The 12,611-nt window shown below is 42.4% G+C and overlaps 1 protein-coding gene across 7 annotated transcripts in view; it reads left to right on the forward strand.

Moving 5' to 3' along the window:
* The window catches only part of hoxb3a (homeobox B3a), a 49,123-nt gene that overhangs the window by 17,564 nt on the left and 18,948 nt on the right, over nucleotides 1-12,611 (forward strand). Inside the window, exon 1 of one of the 7 annotated variants that reach the window (XM_028022278.1) lies at nucleotides 5,449-5,654. The exons of 4 other annotated variants lie outside the window; for them this stretch is intronic. The gene's annotated coding sequence lies outside the window, so the exon portion shown is untranslated. 2 more of the 7 variants (XM_028022277.1, XM_028022276.1) reach the window with 2 other exon arrangements.

Below are 12,611 nucleotides of genomic sequence, written 5' to 3' on the forward strand. Positions count from 1 at the left end.
GAGCGTTTGGTGAAATCTGAATGCCTCTCTGCCCTGGAGGGCCTTTGATTTGTAGCGCAATGTTTATGTATATATGAGTCGGGGGTAGATGGGTTGGTGGTTTTGTGTGTGCCAATGAGAGCTGGCGGTATCTATCGTGCGTTATGTAGTTTTACCCATGAGCCTGTTGATGTGTTTCGTCTTTCTGGTTTGTTTGTACCACATACGGCGTGAAGCTCTGTCATTTGTTTCTTCGCATTTGTTCACATGAATACTCCATTGTTAGGAATTGTTCATATTCATTTGAACCAAGAGCTGTGATTTTGTTCGTGTAGGTTGTTGAATGCGGAAACAAGTCACTTAAAACTGCTGCCAGAATCAGTCACAGAGACAGTCTGAGCCTTGTGTGGCTTTTTGGGTTTGTCTTGAACCCACATGACCCTGATGCTGAACATCTTAATTCATAGTTGTGCATTTTTAGTTTGTGTTTTCCCCTAAAAGGTGCAAACGGGTCCCCGATTTGCTGAGAATATATATAAAAATGTTCAGTTGGATAAAGGCTAAAACGGGAAGCGCAACAATTAAAGTAATGCAGCGGCTCTGTTAATATAAACTTGTAGCTGCACGTTAAAACCAATTTAGCTGGAAAACAAAGGATCTATAAGCCTTCCCAAATGATTTGACTGCTGTGAGCTTTCAGACTTTCTGTTTATCAGCACACTCACTGCTGCCTGACCTCTTCACAAATCAATCTTAGTGGAAAAAACAAAGCAAAACGGTTCTCTGCGGAGCTCGCAGGCTGTGCTACACAAAGAAAAGAGAAACAAACTGTAGAAATATCAGTGGTGAACGCAAAACAGAAGAAGATCGTGAAAACGTGAGGTATGGGAAGAAAAACATCAATGATCGTGCAGTGACAGTAACAGCGGCCGGAAAAGGTTCAACCAGGGGACACGTTTTCCTGACCGATGAGGTCCACGAGCTCTGAAGCCAGTGGCTGACCCGCGGTTACCCCCCTGTCCCATTCCTACCTTACCTCCCCCGCACGCACAGCCTACCTACCCCCGCCTCTCCTGGTCCCCCTTGACCTCACCAGACTGTTGGACCATCCGCAACCTCGGACATTCCCAGACCTCTGGAGCCCTAAGGCCAGTTTGTCATAACAGGCAAAGTTCAGAGCACTGGAACCCAGGCTGACCGTGGCATCTTTCCGCCCACACACAAGAAGACAGACAGACAGACATAATATATTCACATGGATGAGACACTGTAAATGCTATAAGTTACAGATGATCACCTAGATGACTGAGGATAACAGATTCGCAGGAGGAACAGTCTTCCTGACCCTCTAATCCGCCTTGTTATACTCTAAAGGACGATAGTTTAATGGAGAGTCACTTATTCCACTCCGTTAAAGTCTCTTATAAAATATGGTCTTATAAGAGAGGTTTAAAAAGTTTTATTTATGCTGTACTTTGTTTTACAGAACTACACCAGTCCCCAGCCAGTTAACAACTAAGACAAGGCACCAGACCAGCAGCAGATTTATTTTAAATAACATTGATTTATTAGCATAGGTTACGTTAGCCCTGAGATGGACTGTCCAGATCTGTCCAGACTGAGTCCGCCTCTCATCCTTTGGCCGCTGGAGACATGGGCACCAGCTCATAGCGAACTCATAAGGATAGCGGATGGATGGATGGATGGATGGATGGATGGATGGATGGATCCATCCGTATTTTGATTTAGGTTAATTTACCTAAATCAAAATAATAGAGAAACATTGCATGATTGGATCCATGCAATGGAGTCAACCAGCTCCAAAAACTTCAAGAGAAATCTCAGTTAACTGTTACGTGAAGGAACGAGGCAGAACGTCAGCTGTCAGGTGATGGGAGTGCGCGCTCTGCCTGATCTGGTCCAAATGACGAGACTGATGTTTCAACAGCAGCTTTTCGAAATAAGCTGCAGACCGCAGGAACTCACAGGACGCACACCAATTGTCCTAAGAGTAATGAGAACACAGCTACAGGGAATACATGGGGGTCTAGGTAGGCATTATGAATTCAAGGCTGGGACGAACACTGATCTTTGGCCCAGAGAGTCTCGTAGTGGTTTGCTAATTATCAGACAAATCGCCCGCACATTTTTTTTTTTTTCACTTTGGCTCGTTGCATCCGCGGTGTCAGAGAAATTTATTATTCTGGAGAGAGCAGAGAGCTGTGGAGGTCACAGTACAGGCACGCGAGCTGCAGGAGGAGGTCTACACTGGAGATATATGGCAACAACAGTGTAGTGTGTGTGTGGGTGTGTGTGTGTGTGCATCTGTGTGTACCATTCATTAAGTATTTAAAAGCCAGAGCCAGATAATGGCTGCCAAGTGCAGCATGCGCGCGCACAGTTTCTTTGAAGTGAACGCGCTTTTGAACTTTCTTTAGTTGTCAATATTTCTAAGTGATTAAGGAGTTTAAAAGGTCAGCTGATATAACGAAGTAATTCCTCACCAGATCCCAGTATATAACTGAAGACTTTCTAACTTCCCTGTGTTTCAGCACGAAGCACCTTTTAATCCTGCTGACCTGCTCTTACCTTCCAGAACCTGCGCCGTGTATTTATTTCAGGTGTGTTCATTGCACTACAGCGCGATTTCTAGATCAGTCATGAATGCGGTATTTTAGAGAATTATGGGGCAAAATCAGGAACCTGCCACCCAAAACACCTGAAAAATAAACCCTAATTAAATCACAGCAGCTCATTTCACTTAGGTCTCATTTTCAGGTATTTTTTGTGATTTTGTCTTGGCCCGTTAGCGGGTTAGTATTTACATTTCACCTCATTACTTTCTCGTAATAATATTCTTCACGCAATCCACGAGAATACTCATACTGATGATGGACGTGGAATTGTAATTTGACGACGGGCTCTACAGTTTCCTACTGATACCGGTTGGAAGTGAGTTCAGTTGTTCTCTGTTGTTCTGAGGCCTTTCTGACTAATAGTGGAGCATTAGGCCTCTACAAGTCCTGCTGTTACAGGATAAACCGTCTCTTCACTCAGGTTTTGCAGCACACTATGACTTTTTAATTATAATGAATAAGTTTGAGCATGGAGACCTCATAAAGATGTACCTTATTTACAACTGTTAAGAAATTCTTCAAAACATAAAATAAAAATATTGCAAAAGAAATTCCATTTAAGAGCTCTTTTTTAATCAGCAATGTGAAACACTGACTTAACTAAAGGCAACAAAAAAACGACCTTCATGTAATCCAGGAAGTGTAAATTTGCAGTGAAATACTGAACGCTGTCTGTCAAGTTTCAAAAAGTTAAAAATCACTAAATTTTAAAATTCCTCCTCAGTTATTGACCCGCACATCAGCATTTAGACCAGGACCATGAAAAACACGGACACGGAAGAAACGGTTAAACTGCCGACCTGATGAGATTCAACCGCTTCTCCCGTTTTTCCTCCTCAAGATAAATTTAAAAAGAATCTATGTTACATAGCAATTTATCTCGGTAATAAACCCCGAAAGAAAGAAAGAAAGAAAGAAAGAAAGAAAGAAAGAAAGAAAGAAAGAAAGAAAGAAAGAAAGAAAGAAAGAAAGAAAGAAAGAAAGGAAGGAAGTATAATCGTTAGGAAATGTCAGTCGTACGCAATGTATAAAATCTAATAATGATAGATAGATAGATAGATAGATAGATAGATAGATAGATAGATAGATAGATAGATAGATAGATAGATAGATAGATAGATAGATAGATAGATAGATAGATAGATAGATAGATAGATAGATAGATAGTTTACCAATGTGATTGTGATCATTTATGTCCACCATTAAAATGACATCACAGCGGCTCTTTATATAAAATATATTATAACTCTAAAAATCATATGAGCCTATTAGTCTAGAATCACTCTTTCTGTTTTCATTCTTTTTTCATTTCCCACAACTTTCTTTAAAATATTTAGACCAGACAGAAGACCAAATCTAAAATAATATATGTTGTTTCTTCATCAGTGTTAGCCTTCATTGTTCATGCGGCTCATATTTGCTAACTTAGGGTAGGGGTTAGGGTAAGGGTAGGGTTAGGGGTTAGGCCCTAACCCTAACCCTGACCGCAGCAGCATCGCATGACGCTGTTAGATTTTCACTTCTTATAATTTTCCGTTGCTTTGACCTTGAACGGTTTGTTCCTCTACAACCAGCATCGGCTCACATGTTGAACCTCTCAGTGCCGACATTTTTTCTTTGCGCTCTATTGTTCCGCTCCCGGTGGCTTCAGCGCCAGAAGGAATCTAAGGTTCTATTGTTGGCGCCCCGCACGGCCTCTGGGTCCCTCTGCCTCCTCGGTGTCCCTCTCTCTGTGTTAATCTGACAATATGTCTTTGTTTCACTTTCTCCTCGGCTGAACTGCTGCGTTTTAAAGCTCTAGCTGCCCGCTACCTGCCCGACCAAATGTCTTCTGCTCTCGCCCAAAACACGCAACTCTAGTAGGAATTATTCTAGTTAATGGAAACTGGATCTTGTGGGATATTTTCTTTCAGACAAAGAAGTGTGATTTATTTCAGCCTATTACATCAAATTATGAACATGCCGAATTTCTTAATAATAATTAAAGGCAATATTATTTCTGTTTTGGAAATTTAGACGGTTGTTTTCTTCCCGCAGCTCTTGTCAGGTCCTGATGGCTGAAGTTATCATACACTTTGATGTGATTTGTTTGATTTTATGTTCTGAAAGGTTTTTCGTTTTCTTGAACATTTTAGTAGTACAAAAAAAAGATGATTTCGAAAAAAAAAAGTACCAATCTCCTGCTGAGAAGCCCAGCAGCTTGTTGTTGTGAATGTGGGATCTGACGGGACGAGCTCTGGACTCTCCTGCTGGGCTGCGAGACGACGAGCTGAAAAAGATGACAGTGAAGATTGTTTCTTCTTTACAAACGAACACAGCATTGAGAATTTCCTTTTTCATTTCTTGTCAGTCGCTGCGTGCATGGGCCCGGTCCTGCGGTACCTCACTCTGTACTGAACTGACTCCTAAAATAAGGAACCAAAAAGTCAGATCAGCGCCCTGCTTTTGTTTTCTCCTCATTTTTGTTCCAAGCTAAACGGGCCCGCGTGGGTCCCAGAACCTGAGAGACTCATGGTTTCCCCCCTCCAACAAGCACCCCCACCCAGACCCCCGCCACGGCCAAGACGTCACGTGCTTCATTAAATAATTAATGCAGGGGTTGCAGAACCGATATGGATTCGTCAGGAATATAACGGACAGAACGTCGCTCTGCTCCAAGTGTGCGTGTGTGTCTGACGTGGAAAAGTCAACTGTCCTTTAAAAAATACAAGACCCTTGTATCAGCAGAGAGTGGAGAGAAAGGGAAGAAGAGAGAGGGAGAGAGAGAGAGCGAGAGACGGGAGAAGAGAAGACACCGGGAAACGCCAACAGAGTGAGAGAGAGAGAGAGAAAGAGAGAGAGAGAACAGGAGAAAAGAGAGAAGGAGGCTGCAATAAAACTAATTTGGACGGGTGTGTGTCTTGCGGGTCGCTGTGGACGCCGTGAGTATTGCGGAAGGAAGGGGACTGCATGGGGGGAAAGCCCACTTCTTCCTCCTTTACGCCGCGCCGCCTTCGCCCGCTTCCCACTCAGTGAATCACAGGCTGTTGTAACACCGTGGTAAATATGCCCCCAAATCCTCATCTTTCGCCGTGTTTTCTCATGGTGCATGTGGCTGTCGTGTTGTTTACACATCACGCCCCCCCACCCATCATCATCAGCCATTGTTTATAGGTTGGAGAGATACAGCCGTGCAGCGTACAATGAGGGAGGGAAGTGGGAGCACTGCGATGTTAGCCGATGGCTGTTTCTATCTTCAGAAGCACTTGAATGTTCTTCTCCATCTTTCTCCCATCAACTCCTGTTTGCCTCTACATCTCTTTATCCGCTTCAGTTTGTCCACTCCCTCTCCTCTCTCTCATTTTTCCTCCCAGCCAGCTACTTCTCCTGATTTATAGTGAGGCAGGGTGTCAGCGTGCGGCCGCGGCTGCCATTGTGATTTTGTGAAGGAGTTCTGTTGTTTATGGCACCAGCCCCGATAAATCATGTGTCTCAATGCTGAGGGAAGAAGGTGAGGGAAAATGACGGCCGATGGACCGATGATACAGCAGACGGAGGCGGAAGAAGACAGGATGAAGTGCCGCTGCCTCTTTTACCTTCCCTCTGTTCCACCACAGTTTCTCCTGTGTTACTGACATTCCCCTTCACCCCCCGCCATTATTCACACAGGTTTTTTTCTTCTTTTTTTCTTACTCCTGATTAATACTCGCGGTCTTTCCTATTTCCGCCTTGCTCCGGCTTACTTAATCAGCTCTTGTTCGTGAATTACTGTGGTGACCTATTAAAGTAAGATTTGTTGAAATTTAGCGCACCTCACGCAAAGGATCAGTTGACAAAAGAAAAACTCTGTATTTAGCTCAGACTGATGAAACCTATCAAGCTGGACCAGGATGACTTTACCGATAATAGCGCTTTGCGTCACAGCTTCACGAGCGCAGGAAGGCCCCTGAACTTCCTATGAAATGTCAGCTGTTTGGCCTTTTCTGGAACAATTACCACGATTTTGATTTTTCAGACATTTTGCTTAATTTCTACGCACTGGTGATTTCATTTCATTAAATTACGTTTGCTTCGTATTTGTACCATCCCAACTAACTACTATTATAGTTTCATTCCTCTTTTTTCTCACCATGCATTTTTCCTCGGATGTTTGCTGCAGTGGAGCTTGTCGTCATTATTCGTTTCAGCATCCAGTATCTCTGGTTCCGTTCATCTTCGCCTTTAATCAGAACTGAATTCCCCCCCTTTGCTTTGAAATTGAAGACATCTGTGAGGTTCCATTTTTAGCCTGGCAGCAGAGTGAGGTGGGGGCGGAAGTAAACATAATTTACTCACCATAACTCACCGTGGTGTGTAATGTTTGGGTTTAAAAACAGCTGGTGCGAAGAGAATAGCACATGATGCTGAACAGCAGGTCACACGGGTTTATGGTGGAAAAAAATAACAATTCACAGGCAGAAAGGTTCGAATATTTATTTATTTATTTATTATTATTATTATTATTATTAGTAGTAGTAGTAGTAGTAGTAGTAGTAGTACTGTAGCTGTTAATGTTTGTGATGGATGGATGGATGGATGGATGGATGGATGGATGGATGGATGGATGGATGGATGGTGATATTTGGGAGGCAGACATCCCCGTCTGTCTCCTCGCCCACAGCATCAGTGTAAAGTGAAGTATTAGATGGACCCATCCCATAATAATGACAGCAGCAGAAAAGAGGGCAGAGCTTCGTGTTCTTGCTCTTCACTGTGGTGTCAGAAACAATATTTTAGCTCATTTCTGTGGACGGAGTAGGACTAGGTGGCGCTGGTGTTTTAATCCTACATATTACTCTACGGCAGAATTCCCCACACTGTGGTCCATAACATTCCATTAAAATCATTTTTTACCCCTCCCTGTGAAATGACTGTTGTAATATTTATGCTTGCTAGAAGAAACACATCTTCTCAAAAATAGTATTGACCAATCGCTATCAAACACTAAAAGTGCGAAACAAAAAGAGAAGTCGAACTTTGTTGTGGATTTTGATATCTGCTCTTCGGGACTGGTTTTGAGGATAGGATTCATAAAACTGCAGCACGTAAATGAGCAGCGAAGACAATTGGCTTTTGTTTTTTGTTTGTTTGTTGTTTTTTTTTTGCCTCATTGTCTGTCAGTTTCTAAATACTATATTGTTACATGGTAGTTGTTTGTCAAGGAGTTGGTGTAAAAACCTCGAATAATTGCAAGCCGCTGGGCTGCAGGTACTGTGTTTCTGCAGCAGAGGCTGATCGGTGAGAGCAGGTTGTGAGAGGCCTCGCTGTATTCATGTTACACTCTGTGAGAAATTACTCTGAGAAAATATCCAGGGTCCAAATTCTCCTCAGGCAACTTGCGGAGAGTCGTGTGGTTCTACTGCGCTGTGGCGCTGTTCTGTTCCACCTTCTGTCTGCACATATTAAATCACATATTGGTGCTTTCTCTGCTTCTTTGCAGCAGGCGGTAAAGACTTGATATAAACATGAACGTTGTAACTTGTCTTCAATCAGATAAAGTGTTTATTTGCTAAATATAGGGTGCCGTTTAAGTATTTGGAAAATTTAAATTATGTCCAGGTAAGTAACCAATATTTACACAAAAGAATAGAGTAAATGTCAAGTTTTTGGAATAACTGCCGACGAACAAAGCAGGTTTGCTTGGACAATTAAACGCGTCAAAGGGTTTATGCAAAAATGGTTTGACAGTAATGTGGGACGTTAAGGTTTCCGACTGCGCCTGTCTGCATATTATGTCCAACTCTAAAAAATACTTATAAAATAGGAGATTTTCATTCGCAAAACAACAAAAACACAGTCAGACGAAGTAGAGCGTTTAAACTGTAGCGTAACAAAATGAATCTAAAACACAAAAGTCCCATAAAAGTAATCGGAACGGTGTTAAATGTCTGCCAAGCCTTCTGCTGCAGACAAAACTAGTTTAACTGAGTAGTAAAATCAACAACAACAATATAAAATAATTAAATTAATAGAAATTATTGAAAGTCTTAAAACATAAAATTACAATGCGCTTCGGGTCTAAATCTGCAACCCTCTGAATTTCAAAAAACGGATATTTAAGATGGAGCACAAGCTGGTCCAGCATGCCTTTATTATTATTATTATTATTATTATTATTATTATTATTATTATTATTATTATTATTATTATTATATCTTACGATTTTGCCGATATAAAGTCCTTTGCTCCACGCGCCAGTCGGCTACCTGCCCTAATTCTCCTTCGCGCGGAAAAGACTCTCCCGTCCGAAATAAATCAATGTGAAGCTTCTCTGGTAATTTATAATCTTCTTTGCTGCGGCACTGACTCAAAGCTCGTAAAACCGGAGCGTCGGGGCTGAATGAAGAGCCGTACAGAAAGCCCCTTTTATCGGTCCCAGTCTGAGAAATCCTGGGAAGCTCGAACTGGAACCATTTGAGCCGGAAATGTTTCCAAGAGGAGGGGAGCATGCAGCACTGAATTCTATGTTCTTCTTTCTTTCTTTTACCAAGCTTCATCCAACTGAAATGGACGAATTCGCTTTCTTTCACACAAGCGCTTTTGTCCTTTCGCTTTCTCCTACTTCTGCCATCCTCTCTAGATTTTCTGTGTAAGTGTGTGTCGCTGTGCGCGCGTGTCAGACTGCATGGCAGAAGGCCTGCCACTACGCGTGGGCAGATATTAACACAAGCATAGGGAGTCATTGGGAATTCAAAGCCAAGTGCACGTCGTAAAGATTCAGTTGATCTACAAATATTTGTCATTATCAGCAGCTTGACACCGTCGGCGCAAAGCAAACCCACGTAGAGATAACCTTTTATTTAAACAAAATTAAAAAGTAAAAAACGAAAATTGTAATGAAATTTAAACTAAAGCTCTTTTTACACATTTAATACAATTTGCGTTTTTAACTGTAAATTTTCGGCTCCCAATCCGCCTGGAAGACATGTTCACAGGAAGTACAAAAGCTGAACCCATTGAAACAAACTTCTGCCTTAAAAGGAGAATGGTGTTTTCCGTCTTGGTTCTTGTCTTAACCGTCTTTTCCTCTGATCGCCCTCACTTTGCAGCCATATAGCAGCAGTTTTCCGGGGGTCTTTGTGCAGGTGGACGCGCGCGCGCCTTGCCGTGAACCGTCCTGACCAGAGGAGGACCTCCACCACCAATCCGGAATCTTCCTTCTCTCGCGCGTGCTCTGGAAGTCATCCGCTCGGGTCAGGATCACTTCACGCAGCCGAGCCTCCAGTAGCGAATCACACAACGGGAAAAACGAAGAGGTAACAATCCAACATGACGGGAAAAATAAAAATCTTCAAATACTCGCGATGGAAACAGTGACGCATCATACTGAGGAATCCACAGTGTCTCGGTTCATAAAACGGATCGATGGCAGTAATTTGCGTTAGCAGGGGAGCAACAAACATGTTTTGTGGATTCTTCAGGTAGCTGGACAGAAGACAGGGGGACAGCACCAGAAGGGATAGCGCGATTGTGCGTCACTCATCTGGGAAACAATACAGACTGATCACTGATCACCGGAGGCTCCTCTTGCGTCACTCTACAATATCACTCGCTGTCATTTAGTGTGGGTCCTTCTAGGGTCGCTCTGCACCCCGAACCTTTGCCGTTGGACCGACAATACTGTAATCAAAGAAAAGGACTAAAGAAAATGAAAGGGTTCATCACTGGTCGCTGTTCTGGTCAGACACCGAGCCGAATGTGTGGAGCATTCTGCAGCAGACTGATAAGTGGGGGTGGGGAGAGTCCGCGCGCCATGTGTCTATATTTTTCTTTCTTTTTTTTTTTTCTTAGGTAAGGAAGTACAAAGAGCCACATATCGAACAGTTCTCATGAGCTTGTGTGCCGCTGGTAGGCTCCGATGGTGCAAATTTATTGGAAGCCTTGCGAATTAATGTCTCCTCCCAAACACTTCAGGCAAAAAATAACTTCTTGAGACTTGAGAGAGAGAGAGAGAGAGAGAGAGAGAGGTGCGTTAGTGTCTGTAACGGACGATGGTACGGCTGGAAATCAGGTTTAACTGCTAATTGTCTGATTGTGATAAGCAGCGAGCAAAAAGCAAAGTTTGCGTAAATACGCACCAGCGGTTTGGAAAAAAATATATGCTAGGTCCAAGTAAAACAAAAAAAAGATTGATTGTTCACCGTGGATGTTGTCCACTGGTGTCCAAAGCGGCTGTTTTCCAGAGGGGTAAGCCATCAGCAGGAGATCCGGTAGGAGACAAACAGACATAAAGCAGGTAAGATCTGCTGGGTCTTTTCTTCCTCTGTTTCCCGTCCTGTGTCCTCATCCCACGCTCCATAGCCCGTCACATCATGGATTATCTGTTGTGTAAACGTGAATAGCGTTTCTCCCTCTTCGAGATATTCATGGGCTGCACTTGCTTGTAGACCAGGACGGAAAAATGTGTGTGTGTGTGTGTGTGTGTGTGTGCGCGCGCGTATGTAGGGGTGCGTGTGTGGGTGTGTGTGTGGGGGGGTGCGCGAGAGCACATGTGCTTCAGAATGGGAAGACTAACATGCAGGGAGTCTAAAAAGGGCGCTGCACAGTGCTCCCTTTGCTTCCTTCCTCATTTTAAAAGGAGGTTACCTGCAGCAGAAAGCTTTGGACAGGGAGGTGCTGTGGTATGTGTGGGAGCTTGTGAAAGAGAGTGACTGAGATGAAAAGGATAGGGACCTGATGGCTCAAAGCAATGAAAGAAGATGCATGTTTGGCCAGTTGTGATTTATGATGGTGTGAATGGATTGCTCACTCAACAAGCCTCCCCCACTCATTCTTTCCTGCTTTTCTTACTCACATGTTGTCATGTCCTTTCCTGGCCCCAACAAACAGCAAATTCAAGAAAAAAACTCCACTAAATTCCCAGTGAATATGACCTAAGATGAACAAATTGTATATTAAAATAGATAAATATAAATTCATGCAAGATAAGATTTTTGTAAAATACTTTAAGGTTATTCAGTAACAACTTGCCCCTTCATGTACTTGTGGTCAGACCCATCAATCCTCAGGGTTGTTCATATTGTTCAACCAACTCACTGCCAGGTTATGATTAGTTCATAATCTTCTGTGAAAGCTGGAAATTTCAATGTTGAATTTTTGTTTTATTGAAATAAGTAGGTTGAAGTTAAATACCCTCAAGCAGTAATTGTGCATTTTCTACAAATACAAATATATAGAAAACCAATTATGATGCTTTTGAATTTTACAATCGTCAATGTATTCTGAGTGTATCTCAAGTGGCTGATGTTTGTAATGGAAGCAAATGTTTTTTATGACAGGGAGAGCAATTTGAAAAAGAAGAGAATTTTTGTCTGAAATTGGAAATGTTGAAATGTTAAACAGTATTGAAAACAATTAGTCAATCAGTGATCACCATGAATTTATTAGGCTATTTGATTTATTTAACTAATATGATCTGCAGAACATGCTTTTCTACAAAGAAGGCGACAAATATTTAAAGAGAAGGATTACGCTTTCTTTTAAAGTTTTACTTGACTTTCAGAAGGACTAGACAATTAAAGCAAATAAAACATATGCCCTTTACCACTATAGCTAGCTGTGACTCTGTAATTATTTCTGATCAAACTGGTCTAAAACAAAGAATAGTTACGTAAGATGATGGAATTATGGCTTCCATCATCTTAAGTAGCTTTTGGACGTCTGAGCTACCAACCTGCTTGACCATGGTGGGTTCTGCTCGCTGTCACATTAAAAGCTTAAAAAAGCCACAGCAACTTCTTGAATTTTGTGATTTAATTGATTTTTCATACATCACTGACAAACTATGGACAAAACATAATCAGAGTAAAATTGAGACAAGAACGCCTGACGCTGTTGCGCTGTGTGATGGCTGACAGGTCTGCCTAGGATCCATACAGCTTCTGTCTTCTGCCGTAACAAACTGAGTAGCAGACCAGTTTGATTCTGGGACAAGAACCCTGATTATGTTTCAGAAGCTTCAAAGAGGAGAAATGGACA

Source organism: Xiphophorus couchianus, chromosome 7, assembly GCF_001444195.1.
Source record: "Xiphophorus couchianus chromosome 7, X_couchianus-1.0, whole genome shotgun sequence".
In the NCBI taxonomy this organism is placed as follows: Eukaryota; Metazoa; Chordata; class Actinopteri; order Cyprinodontiformes; family Poeciliidae; genus Xiphophorus; species Xiphophorus couchianus.